The following is a 9516-nucleotide window of genomic DNA, read 5'->3' on the forward strand; positions in this document are numbered from 1 at the left end:
TAACCCCAAAAGGAGGTATAACATCTGCCAAAGAACTAAATTGGGTGACCTTGTTTTACAGGTTTACATCTTTCTTAAAGAAGGCTTACGTTGTTGGTATTCTCCCATATCCCTGTACTTAGTCTGCTTCAGTACTGGCACTGAGTCATAGAAATGATAATCTCCCAAACTCCATTTTACTGCACCCATAGAACTGAGTCATTTTATTCCTGAACAAGAGAAGACTATAAGACACCCTGAACCAAAACTTTAAATATAAATTTAATTCTCAATGGTATTGACAAAGTGAAATGGGTCGACTTCTTCAACATAAACAGTGAATCACTAATTATGGGACACAAGTGAGAATTACAGTATGTCAGAGTGCATTTATATGCATAGTATGTACCCATGGCTCTACCCAGCCATGTTATTAAAGCTGATACCCTGGCTTCTTTCAAGAAACAGTTGGACGAGATCCTGGGAAGAATTAGCTACTAACTACTAAATGGACCAAATTATCTTCTCTCATTTAGAACCATTCTCTAACCTCATTTAGATGTTAAAGATCCCACAATGAATCTTAAAAATGTAGTCAGAACTCACCACAATAATTGTATCTTTCTGTATGCAAAGAGTCAGCTTTATGTATAAGCCCATATATAAAAGCTTAACTTATTTACTTTAAAGCATCTACAGATTATTATTCCTGTTTTATACTTAAAAAAAATGTTGTTGTACCTGATTGGGTGACACAGTGTGGAAAGCAGTACTCTTTTTCAATGTGAATGTCCTAGCATTATTGTAAAACATATATAAAGCTACTGCAATAGAAACTGGCATAAACATGCAAAGATCTCGATTAGTGTGCTTTATAGATGCTTTTCAAAGCTACGCTTAAGTGCGTCAAAGTAATTAGAGCTGCATCTGAGCTACACATGGAAGATAAACTGGGTAATGTTAAGCAGCACACCAAAGAGGGACATTCATTTGCAGTGTTTGGGTTTTGTAGATAATGCTGACATTAATGGGTGTTTAGGTGACAAAGATGATAAGTGTTTTCTGCTGTTATTTTAACACTTGCATTGGCTTTCAAATAATTTTCTGTGGAATGTTCATTCTGTCGTTTTTATTAACATACTTCATAAACATGTAAAATAACATTTTTTTCCTATGTTTAAAATAGGTGATATACAGAAAACACATGTATCAGTGTCCCATTAATACAATATAGGACAAAGAAAACTAATGTCACTTTCTGAAGTAGTTATTAAGTAGTTATTAAGTTAGTAAGTTCCTTGGGGTGGGCACTTTCTGGCTAATTCTCTTCACTGGTAAGCTGATATGTAGATCCTGGAACTATGAGCAATTTTGCTAAGAAAGCAAGAGAAGAAAGACAGCAGTGGTTAAAATGTTTCAGAAGACACAGAAGTCCTCAAGACCTTTGAAAGCAGCTATAGCACTAAGCACTTAGAGAGGCAGAATAATTGTGTCTATTGATTTAACAATTAGAAGAAGAAGGAAAATAAATCATGACTGTGAGTATTTACAGTGTCACTGTTGTGGTCATCAGAACTATGCCTACCCTGCCAGAGAGTCAAGCAGGAGCATGTTTATTGCAGCACAACGACCTGTGGGAGCCTTTCTTGCTAATTTAATTTTTTTAAGGATAAGGAGGAAATAAAAGTTTCTGTTTCAAAGATTGCACTCAAGGGAATTTCTAGCACAACAAGAGAAGTCATTTGTTTAGTGTTCTGACAGTTGTGTTTCATTTGTGTTCTCTATCATATTATGAGTTTTTCAGTTTACATTAATCTTGGTTACAATCTACGCAAAGATGTTTTCATTCCACAGAGGTGGTCTAAATGTTTTTTTTTTAGCCAAAACTTACTCAGCTAAGTTTTTTTTAATGTAGCTTGTAGATGAGTGTGTGTTTATATGGCACCCAGGAGCACATTCAGACAATTCTTTTGGATTTCACCTTGATTTTTCCTTTAATTCATGCTCAAAACACGTTAAAGCTAATTACTATTTAGAAATTTCTAAGAACAAATTGTAAGACCTTTTCATTAAAGTATTTTCAGAAATTTACTTGCACAAAAACAAACAAAAAAATCAACTGGCATTGGTGGTTTGTTTTTTCCCTGAACTGATTACATCTAATGTATCCTTGATTACACAGTAATTTCATTTTTTTCTCATTTACTGTACAATACATAGAGTTAACATTTATAGTTTGTTTCTGTCCCTCATAGCCATTTTTGCAAGTTGTATCTATAGCGACCTGTGTTTTCTCCAGTTTTACCTCTACTTGAAGTTTTCACCCCTTTGGAGTGGTAACTTACCTTTTCTGTTTCAAGAACCTAAGTTAATAGTTGTTTCAATTGAAACTAAAAACAGAAGTATCCAACACGATACAGAGACTGGGTCATCCTGAACTAAAATAGTCCCATATAATGACACGGAGACTAACTTTGACTGCCTTTTGAATAAAAAAAAAACATTCATGGTCATGGACTGATTTGGAGAAATATTTTGTACTTGGCATGTTGACAAAGCGTGTGACGTTTTGGGAATGATGTAGAAAAAGACTGCGTTAAACAACCCATTTTGTAAAATCGAATTGGATCAATTTGGAGAAATGCTGTTAAATATAAATCGAAATATTTTAAATATTTCCCTTTAATTATTCAGTGAACGTTGTGTTTAAATATAAACATATAAAATAGAGTTGAGTCACACACACACTCAACTCTTATAATACTGATACAAAGGCTAAAACAGAACGAAATACACGTTTCCGACTGTAAATCTTGAGCCAGAATGAAAGATGGAATGTACTGTGTGCAATTTAAGTCTTAAGGGATAGATAGCGGAGAAAGAGCGCGTCAATAATTAAGTTAAACATCCATTAAATGTGACTCATCAATACTGCAAAATGGGTTTTAGACTACAGCATATATCTGCAGTAGTGCTCTTTCAAAAACGGTACTTAGGCAGAATTGGTGCAGTATTTTCAATGCAGCAGTTCCGTATGTACCGACCTCTATTCTACCTATCTGTTCTTGTCGACAAAGGTGTTTTGAACGTAGGGATACTCAGAAAGTACCAAACAGAAGGCTAATCGTTTGACTGAGATCATTTATACAGTCGTGGGAAGTTAGAAACTGACTGACTTTGCAGTTTCGACCAATTGTCAATGTCAGTGGGTGAGGCCAAGTAATTAGTTTCATGGCTGGATCCTGGAAGGTCGCCTTTCGTCAGTTGTCTACGATGAGAGGCAAGGTTCATACCACTAAAGGATGAGGTTATGAACAGAAGCCGATGCTCCAGGCTGTTCTTAGGTTTCATTCTGTCGCCTGTGTCGCTTGCTTTATCCAGTTTTTAGCATAAAGCAATTGCGTTTGAATGGGATAGGGGTTCAACAACAACTGCTACGGCTTTTAATCGTAGATCTCCAAAACACAGGTAAAGGTTTATTGTACTTCACACTGCTATGTTCTTAAAAAATGTAAAAACTAGAAAAAAAATTAGGAGTCGGTGTTTGTAACGCTTAAGAAATATTCAAGATTGGATAGTTTTAAGGTTACTTTAAAATGATTAACTTTTTGTTAACTTTTCGTTTTACTGTTATCTACAAAAAGCTTCCTTATCTATATATATCTATAAATATCGTGGAGTTACGTAGTTTTACAGATATCCAGTAAGATATTTAAGGTTTCTAATAACTTTTCAATAATTATTTATCTACTTATTATAAAGTTAATAAATCTTCGGAAATGCTGTGATTAGCTATGTGATTTAATGTTTGAAATAGATATTTTGTATATTAGTCGTCTATAAACAAATAACAAATACATTAAAGTCAGCTCTGGAGATTAAAGGCTGTTATTTCGGAAACTAGTAATTACTGCGTGTGAAATAAGACGCAATGTATCTGATGATCTGTGTTGTTCATGTAAAACCCCAAAATAGGTTTTTGTATGTTTATACGATTTCAGCTATATTGGAACAAATATGCTGGAGTTCGGGCAGAATTCTACACTTAAACGACGGTAACTATAAGCATTTAAAAAAAAGACGCTGTAACAGTAAATGAAGGCCTATTATTCTAGTTTACAATTACACAAAAAGTGTCTGTTAGAGATTAGTCTGTGTTCTGTAGCACGCTTTTTTGTGCTTCCGCTGCCAAATCCTGCAATTAACAAAGACCTAACTGACATCCTAGTATGCAAGTGTTGCCACTATTCTGTAGCTTAATGAAACGAATAGGTATTTCCTTGCGAATTGAACGGTTCCCACAAAACACTTACCTAGAATTCTAAACCTGTATTTAAATACTTGATAACTGTGCAATTCTTGATTGGCACTGGTAACTTACTGGTTTAGACTTTTAGGACAAAAAAAATAGTAAAATGATGTACTTAAAATGAAACTATCAACTGCATATTTAGTTAAACGTATTTCCATTGTCTCGCAAAGACAGAATTTTGGCATATGACAATCGATCATTTTATTAAATGAATATACTGATGCAAAGTGGAAATGTGACTGTTAAATTTAATATCAATGGCTTACTGGGCAATACAAATAATTTATATTTTAAATAGTGAACGGTTAGGGTTTTTTCATGTTTGTTTGAGCTGAATATTGCAAAAGGAGTTTTTCATTCATAAATACATTATTTTAATTAGCCCAAGAGGGTTGAAAGATCATGCCCCTCCTTGAGTAATAAAGATGGCCTGGTTGTTATTGTCAAGTTTGAAGGTGCACATTCTGTGAAAGAAGGTGGCAGGAGAATGAGATGTTCAGCAATCAGTAGACTACTTCAGAGAAACCAGGATGTTAATTGGCCCAAGAGTATCATATCCTTCTGATCCATCTTAGTACCATGTGCAACTATTTTCAAACTGAATTGGCTACAACACAAGCAATTATATAGATTTATATAGAATATATAAAGCTGCATAATTTCTATATTGAATGAACATGGTTGTGCTGCTCATAAGACATTCAGAAGTAACAGGTTGAAAGTTCAGAGAAGAAATTCTTGCATGTAGCAGGGAACATCTGAGGTGGTGACAGAGGGAGTGTTTTTTTTAACTATGAATTTCATTTTGCGTTTGAAAGACCAGATGGAAGACAACATGTGTGGACATGTCATGTTGACTGTTGCATTGTTCAGCCAACCAGGGACAAGGGGTGGGAGTGATCTGAGGAAAGACTCAATTAAATTCAAGTTAAGACTTTGAACGTCCTTGAATGGACCACTTTCTTATTCTTAAGCCACTCCAGTGTAGCTCTGGCCTTGTGGTTTCAATCAATGTCTTGCTGTAATGTGAATGTTTTCCCAAGGTTTCAGTCTTTAGCAGACTGTAACATGTTTATTGTAGTATTTGCTCCATGTATTTGCATTTAGACCAAATAGTTCCAATTTAGTCTTGTTTAGACATCTTCTATTCCTTTAGGATTGAGTAGGCTGTGCTTACAGGGATATTGAGAGACTTTGATATTTGTTGTATCCTTCTCCTGATCTGTGGTTTTCAATTACTTTTTCCCTAACTTATTTGAAGCACCTTAGCCTTCATTTAAAATTTAGTCTTTTCTTGAAATGAACCTTACAGAGACAGAGAGAAACAGAGGTGTTTTAATTCTGAAATCATGAGACCCACTATTATTGCACACGGATAAGAAGCCACTCAACTAATGCACCTAAAGTAATTTAGGTTTGCCACAGCAAAGGATTTGAATGCTTATTCAAGCAAGAAGTTTCAATTTTTCTTTCACCTCTTTTGCTTTGAATGTGTGACGTAGGTGGTAAGCCTGAATGTAAGCAACAAAATGTAAAAACTGCACACATCTGAATACTTTTGGAGCAAACTTAAGATTGAAAATGATTTCACACCAATGTGTCTTATGAATGAGAAATTCATGAGTCATGTTTTTGATAGCTTTCTCTTTGTATTTATAAAATACAACATAAATTAGAATGAATGAGCTTGGGTGAGGTCTTCTGTCATTGGGGAAACCTGTTTTTTTCCTTTCTGGCCCACTAGCTCCCATGCATTGTGCAGTAAATTGTTTTACTCTACATAAGCTAATTTGAATGTCTTGGGGGACATTTCACCATTTACAATTCTGTATATATAGTTTTAATGCCGCATCTAGCACTGACAGTGTTGTTTATTTAATAAGCTTAATAGCGATTGTTTACTCTGGTAGAAATATACATATATGTAAAACATGTATTTTGGACATGCTTGTGGGAAAGAATTTTTAACTTCTTGTGTCGCAGTGTCACATGGCTATAAAGCACCAATAAAGAAACTTTAGAAATGAGCAGTTCATCGTTATAACCCAGACAGTACAAACCATACAGCCAGATCCCTTCAGTCTACAGTCAGGCTTCAGTCCTGTTGTAAATTCAAGTGTGCTCAGCAGGCACCATTCCAGCAAGTAATAAAAGAGAAGGATATGTAGTACAAGCTTAAGATTCACAGTGTTCTTTGTGATCTGTTGTAGTAAATTTAGCAACCCTTATAGGACAACAGAAAAAATACAAAGAATCATTGTCAAACCAATGTCTTGACATCCTAGAACAAAAAAGAACACTGATCAAATGTTTTACTTTCCTTAAAATGTCCATGAACAAAGCACAGGAAGAAGTGATATTTTTGCTGTCTATCCTGCTGGTTGAAAGACCAAAAACACATTAGGAACTGTAAATTCTTAAAAGAGGTTGTTGCAAAGGCTTAAACATGCATTTTGGGTTGTCTTTGCTGTATACCTGCTATAGTAAATCATAACTTCAGAAAAGAAGAAAACCTTTCTTATCTGCTGAATAGAAAACATTGTGTAATAAAACAGTTTACAAGATCCAGAAAAGATCTTGCTCTGTACTGGGAAGAGCTGAATCTCAGTAGTTAATAAGAGGGAAATACCTCATATCCATTAGTTTTATTTTTTTATATCTTTCCTGCTGATTTTCTAAGTCATTAAACTTCCAATCCAAAAACATCTGCAAGTAATAGGGAATAAAATCATCATGTTCTTCAATAACCTAAGCATATGATTAAAAAAATAAAATATGAACTGTCCAAGATACCGATGGCATTCTGAGCTGAGATAATTCTGTCTTTCCTGAATACATTTGTCATTTAGTTTGTCGCTCCCCAGTTCGCAGACTGGCACTAGTCCTTGGAGCCGTGCTCACTGGTCCCTGCCATATCCTGAAGTGACATTACTGATTGAATTGCATTCTTCCCACAGACCAATTTTTGCCTTAAGAGGTCCACAGAGAAAGAGATTAAGGAGCTTGTTTCTGGTATAAAGAAGTTGAGAAACACTACTTTTAAGCATAACATTTTAAAGGGTGTAAAGTTGCAAAAAAACTAAACTGCTAACATTTATTGTTTATACTGTATATATTTTTATTATTTTTGCATTTCATATTTATACTTTTATTTAATCTTTTTCTTTTGTTGCCTATGCAGGCTGTTGGAGGAGAATACTGAACCTAGACTTATGAGTCTTTTGAAAATCAGATGTTTATGTGGATGTTTTGATTCCATTTGCAACTAAGAGTGAGCAAAAGAGCATTTATAATTCATGATTTTTTTTGTGAGTATAAAGCCAGGGTATAGGGTAGCTGCTTTGCTACCCTACAACATGTGACAATGTAAGCATAGGAACTTCAGATCTGAGGTGTAAACAATTTCTTTTGGTCTTACTTGAATATTGCAGTATAAAATCAGTACAATAATACATACATATATAATCAGTACAATAGGACTTATGGGGGGATAAGCAAGTATAATTGGGTGAAGCCGACTTTGACCACATGCATAAATTTATTATTTTGATGACTTAGCATAAGACTTGGACTTAGACACCCTTTCATAATCAAGCTTGGTGTTTGGTAGAGTTTTCAGAAATGTAATTGTTGTGAACAGAGTATTATAAAAAGGTTGCCTTCTCACACAGGGAGTATAAGGTTCAAGCACAGCAGGCCTTTCCTGTCAGGTTACGTTCCCCTGGTCTCTCTGAGAGCTCTAATTACAGTTGGAATGGTTACCAGGCTTCTCAGATCTACAGGGACCTAGGCCTCCTGGGGTTTACAGCCCACACATCCAACCCCCTTCTGTAAATGTGGCAATGGAATTCTTAACCAGCTCCCCTAGCTTTCATTGCTTGGTAGGGGAGTGATTGCTATGGGGGTGGGCAGATTACCTAAGGATGTTGCCATTTCCATGGGAAGGTAATCTCTTTTAATAGCCTGCAGTGAGAGGTTTTCTAGCACTTTGAGTCTTTTAGCAGCTGCACGCATTTCTTTAGCTCAAGCTTTTTTGATAGTCGTTGAGAAGTTTTTGCATACCTGTGGGAAGGACTCATGCAGGGAAGTATAATGTAGCAGAAAGGTCAACTCAATACAACCTGTAAGCAATTTTAGTTCTTTTGGATCACGCTAAAGGAAAGACACTTACACGAATGCCAACAACCTGATGATCAAGAGGAGCGCTAAAGGTCAGAACAAACAAACAGAAGCCTTTCCTCTGGTCGATCATGCCTGCAGGGGAAACAGGATTTGTCAAAACCTAGGCTACATTTGCTTCATAACGACCACTGAGTAGTGTTGTCCATACTCCATGAGTTGAACAGTATAACATAATCTATATTATGGCTAACCTTAAAACACATTGGATTAAAGTAATCACCGTTTTGTGAAATGCATATTTCATTATATCTGTGTATTTTTGTACACAAATATTATTAGAACATTTAAGGGTCTTTAAAGTATGGAAAAAATAGAAAGGACATTTTATTAAGAGTGAATGTCTGTTCTCACCATCCATATGTTTGCATATTGCCCTTTTCACCTCATACACCACGGAAATGACCTCTAATCAAGGTCAGATTACTTTCTGACAATAGTTTATAGCTGATAGCTAAAGGAACAGAAAATTATTTCACAGTGCATTTCCATCTTAACGGTCATGGTTAAAAAGTCTTCAGTGGGAACTTCATGCATTTTAAAATGCTCTCTATTCTTATTGTAAATGAGTTACAGTGCAGATCTAGGTTTGATGTGGGGGTTTGTTTACATATCCTCATGTTACAATGCACTTCCTATGGGAGATACTTCTTTATCTCCAATTTCTCTACAGCTCCTTTTTTCTGAAGATACCAAGGTAAAACAGCTGATATGTGGTTTGGGAACCATTCTATTTGTATTTGGAAGTTCAGAGGAAGTCTTTTTTTTTAAAGTACATTTTGAATATAGTTTCAGTTGAGCTATTGACAGGCCAAAATATTTTAAAAAATAAATAAGAGCCAGTCACTTTGTGCTCTCAGATTACATTTAGTCATCATTTCTATGTGATGCAAAAACAAAAGTTATAGAACAATAGCACATCTGTGGCTATTGAGAAGCCACATTTTATGCCATCCTTGTTCCATGAGTATCTATAACAAGGCTATAGAATCTTCTTTAATTTGCCTCCAGAGTTTAATAAAAATCAGCGCTGACAGGCAGTAAAG

This window comes from Atractosteus spatula, chromosome 9 (genome assembly GCF_055471065.1).
Source record: "Atractosteus spatula isolate fAtrSpa1 chromosome 9, fAtrSpa1.hap1, whole genome shotgun sequence".
Classification (NCBI taxonomy): Eukaryota; Metazoa; Chordata; class Actinopteri; order Semionotiformes; family Lepisosteidae; genus Atractosteus; species Atractosteus spatula.